Here is an 18,294-nt window from a genome sequence, read left to right as displayed (position 1 = left end):
AGAAATTCTATCCTCCCCATAACAACACGTGACTGCTCTGCTCATCTAATAAGCTACAAATCCAGACAACTAAATTAACAATGCAGCTGGCATGGCCCTATTTGCAAACTCTGTCTATTTGCAAACTCTGTAAGTAGAATCTGGAACATACTTCCAGCTGGCATGACCATGCTCTCCTCCCTATGCCAATTTAAAGCTACAATTAAACAACATCTGGCATTAAACTGGCTATGCCACTGTGACAAGCATGGCTAAGCCAATAACATGAATGTAATTTACTTATCTAATAGCTATTGCTAACTTCTCCTGACTATAACCAGGGTAATTTCTATCCTGTATACTTGTCTATTCAGTGCTTAACTATGTACTTTTGGAAATAACCTACATATAAATTTGTACTATTTTAGTCTGAATGTATTTTTTTATCTGCATTTTTATTTTTATCTGCATTTCTATTTTATATTATTTTTATTTCTATGTTTTTTCATTTTGTGTTGTACTTGTATATGTTTGGAGCTTATCTCCCCGGGCCTCCGCTGTAAATGGACTTTGAACCAGTCGGACTATCCCGGTCAACAAATGTAAAATAAATAAATAATAAATAAATAATAACCATAGTGGAACTTTAGAAGTGCGAAATTCAAAACCTCCAATATTCGAGGTTTTGAATTTCCCGCTTCTAAACTTTCGCTATTATGTGGATTTGGCTTCTTGGGCTCAAAATAATGAAATTTGAGATTTCAGTATTTCAAGCTTCTGAACGGAACCCTCTATTAATATACCATAATGTGATAGCTTCTCCAATAACATGTCTGAATGTTCAAGACAAACAAGTATACATTTATATAACCCCAGAGTCATACTAAAAATATGAAATGTTTGTTGATTAATAGCAATGGTTTAAATAACATTAAAAGAAAAAGTTTGTTCAAATATATACACTTACATAATCCATGCTTGGTATTTCTTCAAGAAACACTTCTTTTAGAAGAAGACAAGTGCAAATTAAATTCGAATAACTATATTTTATTGGCAAGCTTTCAATTTAAAAAGAAAAGGAGAAGAGTAGCTATATTATTGAAAAATACTTTTGATTTCTCCTAAACATAATAAATACTTATCAAGATTCTTCAGTAATGTTTTGTTTGGTATGAACTGAAATAAATAGGAAAATCTGTACATTGATAAATATATACTGGATCCTGGGAGTTGGAATAAACACAGTAAACCAGCATCTAGAGGAAATAATACACCTTACAAAAGGTAGTCTAATAATGGTGGGAGACTTTAACTGTATTGCGGATGAACAAGATACTGACACAAAATGTAAAAGGAAAAAATCTTCTACATCGAAAGTTCTAAGAAAGTTCATAGACACAGCAATTATCAAAGATATTAATACATTTGCAGATCCAAATTCATTATTTTTAGCTTTTATTGACATATACATAAAACAAACTCTAGAATAGACAGAGTATACATATCAAATGATTTAATAACAAAATTAGATGAGTTTAAAGTTATAAACTGCCCCTTAGACTATAATACATTAATATTTGAATTGGAACTTGACCCCATACAATCAATCAATACCCATTACTAGAAAACCATCATATATAACAAAACTAACAGATTTTAAAGAATTCTATATAAATAAAATAAATACTTTTCTTGAAATAAATACAGCTAAAGATATGTTGGAAATCTACATTTGGGATTCTCTAAAAGCATATACTTATGGTAAGATACTATCATTGTATATTACTAAAAGAAAAACATGGAGTAAAGATATGATGGAACTACAAAATAAAATTAATAAACTCAAATTGGAAATACAAAAAGGAAATTCATATTTAATATCAAAATTGGTTCAACTTAATAAATATACTGAGATACTTCACCATAAAACTATGATTAATTTAGAAAAAAAATCAAATTAAATTCATATTATATGAATCCTGATAATCAAAGACAACTAGCAAACAGAACTAAAAAAATCATTAAATCTAAGCAAATAAAAGAAATCTAGAATCTGCACACTAAGAAGAAAGCTACTGATTTTAATAATATACTAGAAGCTTTTAGATTTCATTATAACACACTTAATTCTACAAATCCCTTGATCTCTTCAGCTAAGATTAAAACATTTCTGAATAAAAATATTCATACAAAATTAACACAAAACAAATAGAAAATAGTAATAAACCAATTACAATGGCAGAGCGTAATCACAAATTAGCAAGCTTAAAAAAAAAGCTCCTGAACCAGATAATATTTTACCAGAAATGTATAAATTAATGTCAAGACAATCTTTATCTTTACTTTTAAAAATATACACTACAGTCAAAGAAGGCATAATTATACCCCCATCTTGGAAATATTCATTAATATCCCCAATAATAAAACCAGCCAAAGATGAAAGATTTTGTAAATCATATAGACCTATAACATTACTAAACATAGACTATAAAATGTTTATGGCAATCTTTTCAAAAAGAATTAAACACTTCCTCCCCATTTTAATACATGAAGATTAAATGGGGTTTATAAAAGGAAGAAATACCAATGACAATATTAAAAGAATAATAACATTAATTGACCCTAATAAAATCCAAGATACAGATATGACTATAATATCCTTAGATATAGACAGTGCCTTTGACTCTGTTAACTGGAATTATCTATCCTTAGTTCTAGAGGAGCATAAATTCCTGATGGGCTTTTCAACTCTCATAAAATTTCTCTATGAAAATACCCAAGCTTATGTCAAGTTAGGATCTCATAGATCAGGATCTGTTAATATTATGAAAGAAACTAAACAAGGCTGCCCCTTTCACCTATGTTATTTGCACTTTTGATATTACCTTTCACAAATAGTATCAGATTAAACTCAAAAATTAAAGGTATAGAAATAGCTAGAACATTAAACGTAAAACTTCAGATGTTTGCAGATGACATACTTTTGGCATTGGCTGACTCTAACAATTCCCTACAAACCCTATTTAAATCAATATTTATATTACAAAGCATCTCTGGAATATAGTTTAATGAAAATAAAACAAAAATGTTACTTACAAATAGCAAAAAAAATATATATATAAGTAAAAAATTCACTAAACATGTTGTAACAGATGGCAAACTTCAATATTTGGGTATTGACTTATCAGATGATTTACAGGATCTAATCTTATTTAATTACAGTTCAATATTAAATAAAATACAATTAATGATGAATAATTGGAATAAATATATATTTACCATAAAAGATAGGCTATAGCTGATAAAAAAATAAAATTTCCTAAGATATTATACCTAATACAAGTTATTTCTCCCCACAAACAGTTTATGTAGAAATATAATAAAATGATTTTAGATTTCCTATGTTATCTAAACAAACCCAGAATAGCATTAAATAATCACTTAATGAACTGTAAACATGGGGGAATAAATTTACCTGATATAGAGACTTACATACTTTCTTCCATAGTTAAAAACATAACACTATGGTTAAATCCTTCTTACACATCTATATGGAAACAATTACAAGAACAGATTTGGCTAGAAGCTATACAAAACAAAATACAGGAATGTTTATCTAAATTATACACTCCATTATATCGGATCCTTACGGATTATATATTAGAAAACAAAGCCATTACAATTCCATCTAATTATAAAAATCTTACAATAGATAATTAAAAAAATGTCAATAAAAAACCTAGCATTAATTCTTAGCTATTTTCTTTTTTTTCCAATAGCATTCACATTCAATAATCTGGAGACATAGCAAATTCATAGGATGACCATATTAAAACAAAGGGATATTTTATTTTGGGATCAGTGGTTGGATCATTACAAGATTCTGTCCATAATAAATACATGTGATATAGATAAAAATATGTGGTTATCCCTAAAGACTTTGAGACAAAAAATTGTAAATAAAATAGAATCAATGCAGTTATCTGTCAGACAGAATAGACCTTCCATGGTAAGGGTTATTTATAAATTTGTTAAGAAAACAAAAATCTATCATAAAAATCAATAAATGGGTATCTACTAACACAAGAAGATAAAGAAACAATACTTAAATCTTCAAAATATACTAAATTATCATTTAAACGGCATTTATTTACTTGGGGATTTTTACACAGGAGTTTTTTTTACTCCACACAAGCTAGGTTTAATATTAAAAAATGAAGAGGAATGTTTGAGATGTGGAATAAAATTAAAGGCAGACTGGCAGCACTTTTTTTCATAATTGTACAAGTATTAGAGAGTACTAGAATAACATTGATAACTTTTTTTCAGATTGTATTTAATGATAATTTTCATTTAACCAAATCTTATTTTTGTTTAACTCCCCTATACTCAAATGTGTTCCTAAAAAAATCTTCAGTTCTTTGGGCTTTACTTGCTGCAGCACGTACTATCACTACTAACTGGAAATCTGCTACACCTCCATCATTCAAGAAATTTAAAAAACTTGTTTTGACAGTTGGACAAATGGAAATGTTTACTTTAAAGAACAGAACCAGCAGGAAACAAAATTCCAAGATGGCAGGCACCCAGTAAACACCCTCTCCACGAAGCTCCTAAAAAAACAATTTAACTGCATCAATAGCCAATATTTTAGAAAGAAGAGGCAACTAATATCAAGATAATTAAATCTACAACTGTATCTGTGCAAAAAACCATTTCCTACTCTCAACACCAACTGAGGTAAATAATTTAAATTGAATGCTGGATACCTCTGAGACTCCTGAACACGTGTAAAACAGACCACAATGCTACTACACAGCATTTGATCAAGAGATACAGCGATTGGGCATTGGAACTCCAGAAGATGTCTAAAGAACCAGAATCTGAAACAATGGACATGCAGACCATGAAGACAAAACTATGAGCAATTACTTCTCCTGAAAAGGAAACACTGTCCAAGAGACAGAGAACATCCAAACAACACCAGGAGTCACTTAAACCCAATCCAAAGCCAAAGCCCAATACCAATATCCAAATGGAGGACCTTAAGCAAGCACTTCTACCACTCCAGACAGCAGTACAAAAATTCTCTGAACAGCTAACAAGCTTTGGTAGTACTATCAACCAAATAGCACGGCGGATGGACAAAGTTGAAGCTAACACATTTGAAAATGACATGTGTTTGTGGGACTATCAGTTACATTTGAAAATGAATTTCATATCGGGAAACTCAAAGAGGAACTTTGCACCAAAAACAATACAATTACAGAGATCCAACAACAACTTTTAGATTTAGAGACTAGAAGTCGATGAAACAATGTCTTACTCAGAGGAGTTCCCGAAAAATATAATACTTAACTCATGTCAGTTACTAAACAAATATTTGCCAAGTTGCTACACTTAGATGAAAATACTAATGAAATAGTGGTTGAGAGAGCACACAGAGCCTTGCACAAAAAACAGGAATCCAATACCCCAAGACAGATATATGTTAACTCCTGAACTATGAAGACACACAGAAAATACTCTCAGCAGCTAAACAAAAGCAACTAATATGGAATGGATGTAAAATCACTGTAGCACAAGATCTTCCCTTAGAAATCAAACAGAAATGGCAAATTCTCTCACCTTATTGTGCTGAGCTCATTAAATGGAAAATAAAATTTCAGATGTGCTACCCAAACACTCTCATCTTCTATAATAATGACAACAGAATATATGTAAACTCACCAAATGAAGCGAAGGCAGCATTCATCAAATTATTTGGTAAAGCACTGGAAGTTTAAAGGTCAGCTAATATTGTATTAAAATCCATTACTCTAGATAGACTCTATTGCTATTACCTTATACACTTGATAAGCAAATTGATCAAAATCTCAGATCTTTGTTCCTTGCTAAACCAGAAATACACCCAATAATATAATTCAGCCACACAGGAACAGTAGCTTCAGTCACTGTACATAGCAGGAACTTCCCAGATCCTACTCAAAGTTCGGTCACACACTACCATCCCACTGAAGCAACAAGATTTGAATGTAAGAACTTCCGGGCAATACCATCCCTATCTTCTCATAAGACGAGAGCAACTGGAAGTTATCTCTAGTAAAGTGCTAACCCTCACTGTATTCCTTTGTTAAATGCATTGAGTCTTAGTTCAAGCCGCGTATCCTTTCTACATTCATATGCAGCTGTAACGTCAAACCATTGATTGTTGACAAGGGGGAAATGAAAGGAAAAGAGAAAAAAGGAAGTAAAGGATAAAAAGGGGAATAAAAAATTAAAAAAGAGTAACCTAATGAAGAATCTTCATGACAAACTGGAAGTAAGCACCTTATGTGAATGTAAGAATTTATATTCTTGTTTTATTCAGCTTGTCCAGCACAAACATGTAGACAGAAGTCTTATAGCTAACCCTTCTTTATCCTAGCTAAAATCATTATGAACTCTGACACCCCTCTTCTTTTTTTTTTCTTTGACCACAGTTTATAGTATTTGAACTTGTATAATATGTTACTATTGCAATATAATGCACGTAAAAGCTAGATTTAAAGCTCTAAGTCACATGATAAAAGAATGAAGATAGACTGGTACACTGGTCAAAATTTCTTAATACATGAATGTGATTGATTGAGTACAACAAATGAGGGAAAACACTGAAAATTTTTACTATTTTACCATCCAATTTTTTGGTGTGTTTTTTTTTTTTTTAATGCAAAGCTTTTGATATGTTGCTTTGTTATTACCAGGGTCGAGTAAATATGATGGGGGTGAGGGGAATGATCTAAAAGAACCAATGTGCATGTGTTATTAAACTATTGATTAATGCAAGTACCTCACATGATATGGGGCAACTGCTCAAATATTGAAGTTTAATTTTTTATTAATCCTGTTTACTAAATTTTTGTTTCTCTTAAACCGTAACTATTTTATGATATGGTGAAGTGTAAGTAATGAGAAGAATTTTAAATCTCGGGAATGACATCCGTAATTTGAATACACTTAGCTGTTACTGATATGCTTGTTATATGTCATAATAGCCACCTTTAAGATGTTTCAAAGTTACCTGTAATAGATAGAGACTGCTGTCACTATAATTTAAACTATGATTGCGTTATACCTATATGTGCACCTACTTCCAAATCTTAACCCAAGGGAGTGAACTAAGCTAACCAAACTCAGAGATTAAAGCTTTTAGACTGTAATTCTTGATAGGCTATTAGATCCTATCTAACATATATCTTTACATTTATTCTGCCTTCCAGGAACTACAGATACTTAAACTTGGATAATATAAGTTGTTAAACTCTTAACTACTGCAACTATTATTTTCATGAGTTAATGTGAAGTAAACATACTCTGTTCTATTTTGGAAACATACTCAACTAGGAGATGAGTGGATCTTAAGTAGGGTACAGCGTGATGTATCTTAGAATAGATGTACTGATGTATTATAGTTTTAGACAGGTTGGGAAGTATGTTCGGGTAAACTTAAACTTTATAGGTTATATTTCAACTTTAACTAACAGAATCTCAAGATTACTCTATCCTATGGCCTTTTACTTCCAAACCCTTCTAGAAATGGGACCTAAGTGGATAGGCACAGGTTTAGTTCAAGAAGGGTTATATGCTGGTAAGTTAGACTATAATTTGGAATATAATAGAAGACGGAAAATCTGGGAACTTAATTATCAAAATCCCTTCACGATAAAAAATTAAATGTTAGTCAAGATTTTGATAAGAAGCTGGTTATATCTATGGTGTCAGATCAACAACATAGGTTATCATAATAAGAAAGGTTGGTATGCACACATACTATAAATATAAAAACAAGAATAGAATGCAGATCCCAACTATAGACCCAGAGAAAAAAAGCTTGGTGCCCAGACCACATCAAAATAAATCAAATGTAGGCAGTTAATTTGTGGAATGTGAGGGGGGGCTTGCAAGATAAGAAAAACAGGAAACTACTGATGCATTTAATATTTCAATCAAAAGTTAATATCTTTTTCTTGCAAGAAACCCATTTAGTAGAAGATGACTGGAAGGGGGACACAAATAGAAAGTGGGTCAAAACCATCATTGCTTCTGGAAATAGCTCAAACTCCAAAGGAGTTGCCATCATAGTCAATAAATCACTCCCAGACCCTATAATTGACTTTAAGTCTGATATAAACGGCAGATGGTGTTACTTCACAACATTAAACCCCAAACTATCGAAGCTAGTTTTATTTCACATTTATGGCCCATGCTTGAAACAACAAAACTTTATCTCTGCAATTCACAATCTAGTAAGCAAATTCACAGATCATTATTTCATAACAGGGGGGTCTGGAACACAGTGGTAAATTCTCACATTGATCGCTCAAATAAATCAAACAAGCACAATCACCAATCATCTCTAGCCTTAATAGACCTGATATCAGACTTCTTCCTACTGGACCCTATCTCCTTTGGAGAAAACACACAGAAAGACATTTGTTATACCTACTACTCTAAATGCCATAACTCATGGGCCAAACTTACTCTATGAGGAATTTACGAGAGGGAAACTAAGATACTCTAGTGAACCTAGATATTTATCAGACCATTCAAAAATTATGATAGACATTAACTGGACAGACCCATTCCCTATATCCAGACACCGAAGATGCAATTGGTCCCTAAATAATAACATTCTTCTTAAATATGAGGTTATTAAAAATATCTGTGACATCCTAGTAGAGCTCGATACTATCCTAAACAATACTGATATCCCCCCTCATGATATTCAATGGGCGGCATGTAAAGCAACAATCAGAGGCTTTCTGATTCAAAAAGCATCTTACTTTCAGAAAATGAGGAAACAAAAGGAGACCCACCTAATTAAGGAGCTTAAAGACTGGAAAGGGAATTACAAATAACCCAAGATCATGACTTGGAAAAGCAAATAAGTAAATTACAAAAATAATTGTTTGACTTGCACCAACAAAATTACTCAATACAAGAATTAAAATATATAGCCAAATACTATGAAGGAGCACTAGTCCAATCTAGAACACTTGCAAGAATAATAGATAATAAGGAAGAAGCTTCTAGAATAACTCTTTTACAATATCAGGATAGAACATTCAAAACAGATGAACAAATTATAGAAATATTTAAACCTATACGGAAATATATAATATGAACACTTAGCAAGCCTCTAAGTCTGAAGCATATAATTTTCTAAAAAATCTTGAATTCCCCAAAATTACATCTACCCAAGCAAATATTTTTATCAGACCCATTTAAACAACAAAAAATAATTGAGGTAATTAATAACTTAAAGTCACGCAAAGCACCAGGCCCTGATGGATTTACATCAGAATTTTATAAGACATTTAATCTGAAGATTTCTTCTATACATTTAAGGGTATTTAACTATATTAGAACAAATGGGATAAATGATCCCCACTTAAATAGTTCCAAAACAATACTGATTCCAAGAAGTAAAACTGACAGAGCCAATCCCCATAACTATAGACCTATTGCCCTAATGAATGTAGATGTCAAAATGCTAGCCTCCCTACTTGCAGAAAAGATTAAAAAAGGTCATGCCCACTATCATTTCTCAAGAACAATCTGGATTCATGGCTAACAGGCACACATGGGATAATACCCTATTCTTAGACTCTATGATCCAACTGAATAAGAAAGAGAAAAGTCCTAGATATACTTAGTCCTAGACACATATAAAGCTTTTGACAGGGTAAGTTGGAATTTTTTATTTACAAACCTATCCTGTTTTGATATTCCAAAAGACTTCATACACCTTATAGAAACCTTATATAACCATTCGCATACATATTTATATGTCAACAGAACTTTGTCAAGTCCAATTAAAATAACCAATGGAACAAGACAGGGCTGCCCACTCTTACCACTTTTATTTAACCTTTAAATTGAACTCTTCTTCCTTTACATATAATGTAATGCAAAATATAATGGAATACTGTAAAAGATGGAACAACCTAAAACTACCATTCTTGGCCAAAGTATCAATAATCAAAATTAACATTTTACCTAGACTAATGTATATATTCATGACATCACAGACAACAATACATAATAAATTCTTCAAACAAATTCATACCTTCCTAGCAAAATTTATATGGGAACCCAAAAAAAACAGAATCTCCTATCCAAAATTAACACTCCCCAAAAGCAAAGGAGGACTAAATCTACCAGATTTTAAAATGTACTACTCGATCATTAACACTAACAGAATATTAAGAATAGCTGAACATAACCCGTCAATGGAAAATTGGTCTCCTCTTTGGGTGACAATATATTATAGATATATTAAAGCTCTAGGTTTCTTAGTCCCTTTTCCCAGACTGAAAGATAAAACAATCCAAGATATTTATCCCTACCTTAACTGTTCAATACAAGAAATGAGGACCAACTTAAACCTTCCTAAATCACACATAATAATCAAAGAACTGTGTTCCAGTTACCTCCAAAATGTTACTATGACCATTAGTGACATAGAAACTTGTAGCAGGTTTTGGAAAGCTATTATCACAACAAAGAAAACTATTACTAATTCATATAAAATGATAAATGAAATCAAATACCAGAAAGACCTCCTCTTCTCTAACTACTGGAGAAAAATTAAACCATCCATAGATGATCAGATGATCAGCAAATAAGCCAGGCAATCAATTTAACACTGAAGATTATACCCCTCAAAAAGTTAACCTACACTCAGCTCATGATCAATAATAATGCTTATTTTACATCTGCAATCCTACACAAATTTAACACATCAAAATCACCTTTCCACCCACACTGTAAGGACCAGATAACTGACTTAATCCATGTATTTTGGAGCTGTAAATGTGTCTATAAACTCTGTAACTCTCTCAAGGTACAATTACAAAAAATGGATTATCAAACATCAACATTAACTTGGGAATTCACTCTATTACACATTCTCCCACCCAACATACCAAGAAAACAAGCAAATACACTTTTAACAATTTTCCTACTAATGAAACTGTATATAGCTTTTAAATGGCTAGATACGATAAATATCTCTTGGGAGGGTTTTAAACAAGTAGCTATACAACACCTTTTAGCTCATAAAATAGTAATAGATAAAAGAAACAAAAACATGAAATCCAGAGAAATTTGGGAACAAACCTTTAATATCATATTAGCATAATTCATCACACAGCAACTTAGAAATACACTATAATGGAACCAAAGAACACATACAAGTTCAGATATTAAATAATGACTTGGATATTACGAATGTATATACTGTCTATATAACTGTGGAACTAACAGTGAAAGCATCTATGTACATAGTGTAAATATATATGTTGTACGACCTATATCCTGTGGTATTTGACATCAATGTATAACATATATATATATATATATATATATATATATATATATATATATATATATATAGTCATGTTGTAAGATAGTTTTTATTTGTGACATTTATTAATGTAAAAATAAAAAAAAATATTGAAAAAAAAATAAAATGTTTCTTTTTCAGTTCCTTGTTCAATGGAAACTATTCCTTTCTTCGTGTAATCACCGCAGATTAATAGTCATTGTCAAATCTTATGATGTTGTCATTAAATTTAATTGGAGAGGTAGCCCATGCTGTTTTCAATACTAGTTCCTTGATATGGGAAGAAAGAAAGCTCACAATTACAGACCTTGGTTTAGAGTTTAGTTTACCTTTTTAGAAACTGAAGAAGATGTTAATGATCTGTGGGCTCTTTGAATTCCAAAAGAAAGGGACTCCTGTAGGTTTGAGATATTAGGTAGCCACAATGTGAGAAAGTTTATCATGATGTCCCCTTCTATCTTTTCTGGCAAGTCATATATATGAAGATTATTTGTCCTTGATCTGTTTTCTAGAACATCAATTTTACTGAGTAAAGATGTGTTCTCTTTTAAGAGAAATTTCACTTGAAGCTCTTGTTCAGGTACTCTGCCCTCCAGGTCATTTGAAGAGTCTTCCATACCGGTAATCTGGGTACTATGTTGCATTATCATTTCTTTCAACGGTTCCATTTGCTTTGTAGTCTCTTCTTTAAAATAATCCAGCTTACTGACCATTTTATCCATTTTTATAGATAAAGCATTCATAATGGAAAGTAAGGCTTGTAATTATTCCTTCATTGATTAGTCCTGCACACTGCTTTAGGAGAAACTCATGCTGAGGCAATGACAATGCCCTTTCTGGGAGGATTATGACAGAAAAGTCAGCAAATAAAGAAAAAAGTTCCAAAATATTCTTAAAGGGACTTTAGGAAATATAAATCTGTAGGTTTGATGGATGAACTGACCCTGTTTTTTTTTTTAATTTTCTGTCAGAAATAAATATTAGATAGCAGAGCTAAAGAAAAGTGCTGCTAACTAGCCAGCATCCTGGCCACACTCCATGATAAGTAGTTCTGATGAAGTGCATTGCTGATATTTGGCAAAAGCTTTCTAATCAATTTGATATTGGTTGTATTTAGTAAAGCGGCTGGCTTTGGACCCTTGAGACTTTCTCCCACTAATTTGTTTGTGGCTTCCATAATGTCCATCCCTTTGCTGGATGCCCTCCTTCATTTCATCTTGTCTTCTTCCAGTCTGCCCCAAATCTTCTTCATCAGACTGTCTTCTGCTTTTCTGCACATGTGCCCGAACCACCACAATCCATTCTCTTTTGCCTTCTCTGCAACTGGAGTTACTTGGGCTGCCCTGATGTCCTCATTTCTTTATCTCTCCTAACTCTAGCTTCCTCAACTGTCCTGCCTTCACTGCCTAGCTTTTTGTACCATACAGTAATACTGGTCGCACCATTGTTTTGTAGACCTTAGTTTTCAATTTCTTTGGCATCTTTCTGTCACATATTTACCCTCACACTCTGGTGCCACTTAGTGTCACGTATTCACCCTAACACTCTGTGCCACTTAGCCGCAACTCATCTTATTCTAGCTTTCTGCTGCTTAAACCCAACCCAACCAAACCACTGGCAACTCACCCCCTCGCCCCCTCCCAGGCATGCAGCTTCTCTCTGCACAGTGCTGCAAGTGCTATAAAAAAAGACAGATCCACACAACCCTCCCAGACACAAGAATACTCCCTACCCCATCTCTTCATTGGAAGAGCAGAAAAAAAAGAAGTCTGCTCCAATCCGATACATTGGCTCTCTAAGCCAGCCAGAGATAAGCATCCCTCCTTGCACCTGATCATCAATTTAACAGAGCATAAAAAAATGTTACATTTTAAACTGTGACAATCCAGCTTCTACAGCTTACCCCAGAAATTGGCAAGTTGTTTTCTGTACTGGCATTTCTAATACAAACAGAAGAATGCAGGAAAGGCACTTCAGGATTTCACCCTCTAAAACCTTACACTCTGGCAGATGCTCCCTTCACTGCACCCTTGCTATGCTACTGCTAGCTTTGACCTCCTCATTCAGACTTTCGTTCTCCTCAATCACCTCTCCTACATACCCAAAGCTGATAACCTGTTCTGGTATTTTCTCTTCTATCTAACTTCTCAGCTTCTTATGATTTCCCCCATCTTCATTAAAGCCGCCTTCTCTGTATTCGGTTCTATCCTGTGTGCCTTCAGTTTTACATTCCATTCCCCTATCCTTGCTGAAGTTCTTGCTCAGAATCTGCCTATAATACCACCACATCATATATATATATATATATATATATATATATATATATATATATATATATATATATCACATCTATATATGTATGTGTGTGTGTGTGTGTGTGTGTGTGTGTGTGTGTGTGTGTGTGTGTGTGTGTGTGTGTGTGTGTGTGTGGATAGATAGATAGATAGATAGATAGATAGATAGATAGATAGATAGATAGATAGGTAGATAGATAGTAATTGTGTAATTGCTGATATCTAGCCTATGTAGTCCTTGAGGGAATTATATCTTGAAGGTTGAAAAGAAGCCAAGGGCTGGTAATGGTGCAGGTTGCTATTAAACATCATTATGGGCTACTCAGTTTGAACATTTGCCAAACGTTTACCCGTGTAAGTTCAATGGATAAACAACCTAGCATGTAGCAGCTAAGTGTTAATGTGGAGAACTTAAAGAATCTTTCAGAATAGTTGCAGGAAATGAGACAGAAATTGTTGTGTGGACATAGAAATATGATGGTCAAGATCCAATAAATCTGGAAGTAAACATAAGGGCACTAAGATGGTACACAGTCTGACCTAAAAGCTGTATGAAAACAAACTGGCCGACTTTAGTATATTGGCCTTGAAATTGGGTGGATGTAGTTATAATATATAGGAAACGTGTACAGATATTTGACAGGAATAAGCATTTCACAGAGAAGGACATGTTTACTGATCTGGATGGGAGTAAAATGATTTTCCTTTACAGTGGCAGGGAATCTGTAAGGACCACATTCCCAGAACAGATGAAGGAGTTAGACTCATTACTGACATTCTGCAAAATATTGCATCAATATGTTTAAAAAGAAAGAATAAGTTGGCACAGTGCAGTTTACAAAGAAGAGGAAAAGTAATAGACAGCATTGGTCTAGTAGCTCAGATTTGCTGTTTTCTTTGTTTAAACTTTTTTTTTTCATGTTTACAGTTGTTCCCTTCCATCCTTAAATAATATAACTTCTGCTTATGGAGTTTTTGATAAATGGTTTGGGACTGAATTACACATTCCACAATTCATTCCCAGGGGGTCATCTTTGAAGCATTTTTGCAGGTAATTAAAAGTAAAATAGAGCTTCTTTGAATAACATGCCTTATTTCACAGCACATGCACCTGGGAAAGAATTAAATGAAAGATATGTCAAAATATGAATGCTAAATGGGTTACCTCAAATACTTTTGTGTTTGTGAATGTTCCATCTGCAGATAAACAGTTGAACAATCATTTGATCATGTAGAAAAACAAAATTAAATGAAGCAGAGAGAACATGCTGTAATCGGTAACATTTGGTTACTAACATTAATGTTTAGGACCTGGTTGCAATGCAAATACAGGTGTCTTTCCTTATTAGTGAATGTGCCTCCAGAGCGCCAGAGACAGTAGCTATTAATACATCTCCCGCATTGACTCATAGAACTCTTCAGCAGCCAGAGTTCTGAAAAGAATGTTTGCATCACTCTTAGATAAGGGGTCATTAATCCTTTGTGAATCTCCAGAAATGATCTCCCCTGTTAATTAAGTCATCAAATTCTGTCTTGAAGTATGCGGTACACTTCATTACAGAGATGAAAGGTAGAAGGACAAATTAAGACATCAGCATCAATCAGTGCCTCTGAATTCTCTGGCAGGACCACTGACTAAAAAGGCCAGGTGTTCGATAGCCTTACATGGCCAGGACATCTGGGTTCATGCTACCATTTTAAGGAAACAACTACAGTTTTGTGTCTCACAACATTCTCTCACTTTTTTTTTTTTTGTGTGTGGTTTTAAACATGAGCCTGGATTCATAAGCATTCCTGATGGGAGTAGCTCAATGAACATAATTGGGAAAGTGTGATGTTGCTTTTTATTGTTTACAGAAAAAATAAATACAGCAATCCTTCAAGCAATAATGTAACTGCTTAGTACTGGCAAAACATATTCCCCTGCTGCTTAGTATGGATAACATTTACAAAAAGAAGACAATGCTAGCCCTGCAAATGTAAATTATGAATGGTAAACATAAAGTTTCTAACTACAGTATATTGGGACAGTGTTGCGTGCTGTTAAAACATTCTTTTCCAGACCACTTTTTGAAATGTGAAGAATTTTAAAGCATTAATGTCAAAATGTACTGTACTTGCTCAGTCGGGCATTTTAACAAAAAATTCCATAGTCACAGAATACTATAGTAAAACCTTAAATGCATGACAGTCTCCAACACATTTCTGCAACTGTTTCCCTCCCCTGAATGTAGCTGAAGAATTAATTAAACAGTTTGTACACCAGCTGGAATTATTTAACAGTATCTAAAACACAAATCATTTGTCATTCACACGTGTTATACTCACTCTACACCTATCAATATCAGACTTTCGTGCCTCAATTTCTGATACCATTTTGTCAAGTCAGTGGGTTCATCTGAACCACTATGTGCATAATTAACCCTGTATGTACATTAAATGAAATGCTTCTAGCAAAATATGTTCCCGCAGAATGAGATACATATTTTGTAATACAATTCTAAATATAGAAATAGACCAAATTAAGCAATGTAAAATGCATGTTTCTGGTACAAGTCAAAATGTTTTACAAAAAAAGATATAAGATCAGCAAAAGTAGAAAACAGTGTAGACTTACTTATATAAATACAACACATACAGCAAAAAAGCTATACATTTTGCCTTAGCAAATACCTCAGCATGCAGAAGATTGAGTCTGTATGAATCATTATATCCCCAATGTATTACTACATACAACAAAGTTTCTGTAGTGTAAATCACGCCCATGTAGTCATTCATTTAATGTATTTATGCAGCCCTAAATATTAATTTGCTTGCTGTGTTTCTATTTTATAACATTCAGAGAACCATAAAACTTATTTTTTTATTTAGTAACAGATAAAACTTCTAGCACAGAAGCACAGCTGTGAGTAATACGCTAAATTCATGTACAAAAAAACCACAGGAACAAGACTGAACTTATTACATGAATATAAAAGTATTTAAATGAGACAGTTAAGATACCACTGGCAATAAAATGTGTGGAACAACAAACTAAATAAGTGAAAAAATCAAGAACCACAGAGAAACACGGCAAGAATATGACTCCATATACCACCAATGTTAAACGCAAATAAAATAAGAATGAATGCGTACTAAGAACAAATAACTTTAATGTCATATGAAATGGTAAGCGCTTTTGCAGTTTACAATTGCTTCTTCAGACCACACAAAAAACAAAGCAGAGTAAATAAATATTAGCTCTAGATTAATTAATTAAAACCATCAGCCAACAGATGTCGGAGACTAGGTACATTGTTAAAATACACATACTCACTCAAAAACATCAAAACATTTAACAGCTTGATGCAGATAATTTTGACTTTGACATGATGGCAGTGCATCATTTCTCTACCACTAGACTTGATGAGCTGAGAGAACATACAAAGACTGATCCAATTTTGCAAAAGCTCAATCACTACATTAATGTTGGATGGCCTTCAAAGCAATCTAGTGTACCACCTGAAATGCAAACCTATTTTCCTTACAGAGATGAGATGTTGATGGAAGATGGCATTATGTTCAAAGGTCCTACAATTGTTGTTCCTGCTTCCTTACAACAAGAATATATCCAGATTTTGCATCGTGGTCACCTAGGACATTCAATAAGAGAAGAGCGAGAGAACTACTATTTTGGCCTTCATTGCTGAACAACATTGACAAAGTACTTTCGTCTTCTTCAGTGTGTAATAGTACTAGATCACATTTGCAGAGAGAACCACTTAAGCCAAGTCAAGTTCCTGAACTACCCTGGTCAACAGTAGCCACTGTTAACTTCGAGTGGGACAGTCAACACTACTTAGTATTGATAGACTCTTATTTGAATTGGTTTGAGATTGACTTACTACCTAATCTAACATCCACTACTGTTATTACCAAGTTAAAACGTCATTTCTCAGTCCATGGTAGTCAACACAAAGTTATTTCTCACAATGGTACTCAGTTTACTAGTCAGTTTTTTCAGAAATCTGCAAGAGAATGGTACTTTGTACATGTTACCAGCAGTGTCGAATATCCACAGTCAAATGGACTAGTGAACTTGCAGTGCAAAGTGTGACACCTGTGCCCTGGCCCAGCATTCAAGGAGCCTCAATCCTCACCACTAACACCAGTGAGACGCATCTCATATAGGAGGAAAGGATAACAAATACACACAGTAAAGTGCAATTTCCCTTAAGAGCACACAGAGATCACAGTCAGTCTGGGGCTGGTCGCTCCCTTGCTCTCCAGGTCCCCAATAAGACTCCCCACTAACACAGCTATAGGGTCCAGATCTCAGCCTAGTGGGCAAGCTAAAACCTCCAGCATCCTCTCTGTCCAACCAGTGCTTCGTGTCCTTGTCCAAGTAGCTCACACACACACACACACACACACACACACACACACACACACACACACACACACACACACACACACACATACTTTGAGAAGAGTTTATACAACCACACATAAACTCCTGGGGAAGGCTGGCACAGGTTCTCCAGCTGTGCCCCTTTTCCCCAGACTATACGGTAGTACCAGCTGCCACCACCCACTAATATTCATCAGCTACTCAAAGGCCCTTGAAAGGGTGTCCAATTATTACTGTGCAAT

This window comes from Protopterus annectens, chromosome 16.part0, assembly GCF_019279795.1.
Source record: "Protopterus annectens isolate FY-2018-M chromosome 16.part0, PAN1.0, whole genome shotgun sequence".
Lineage (NCBI taxonomy): Eukaryota > Metazoa > Chordata > Ceratodontiformes > Protopteridae > Protopterus > Protopterus annectens.
Note: the sequence above shows the minus strand (reverse complement) of the source record.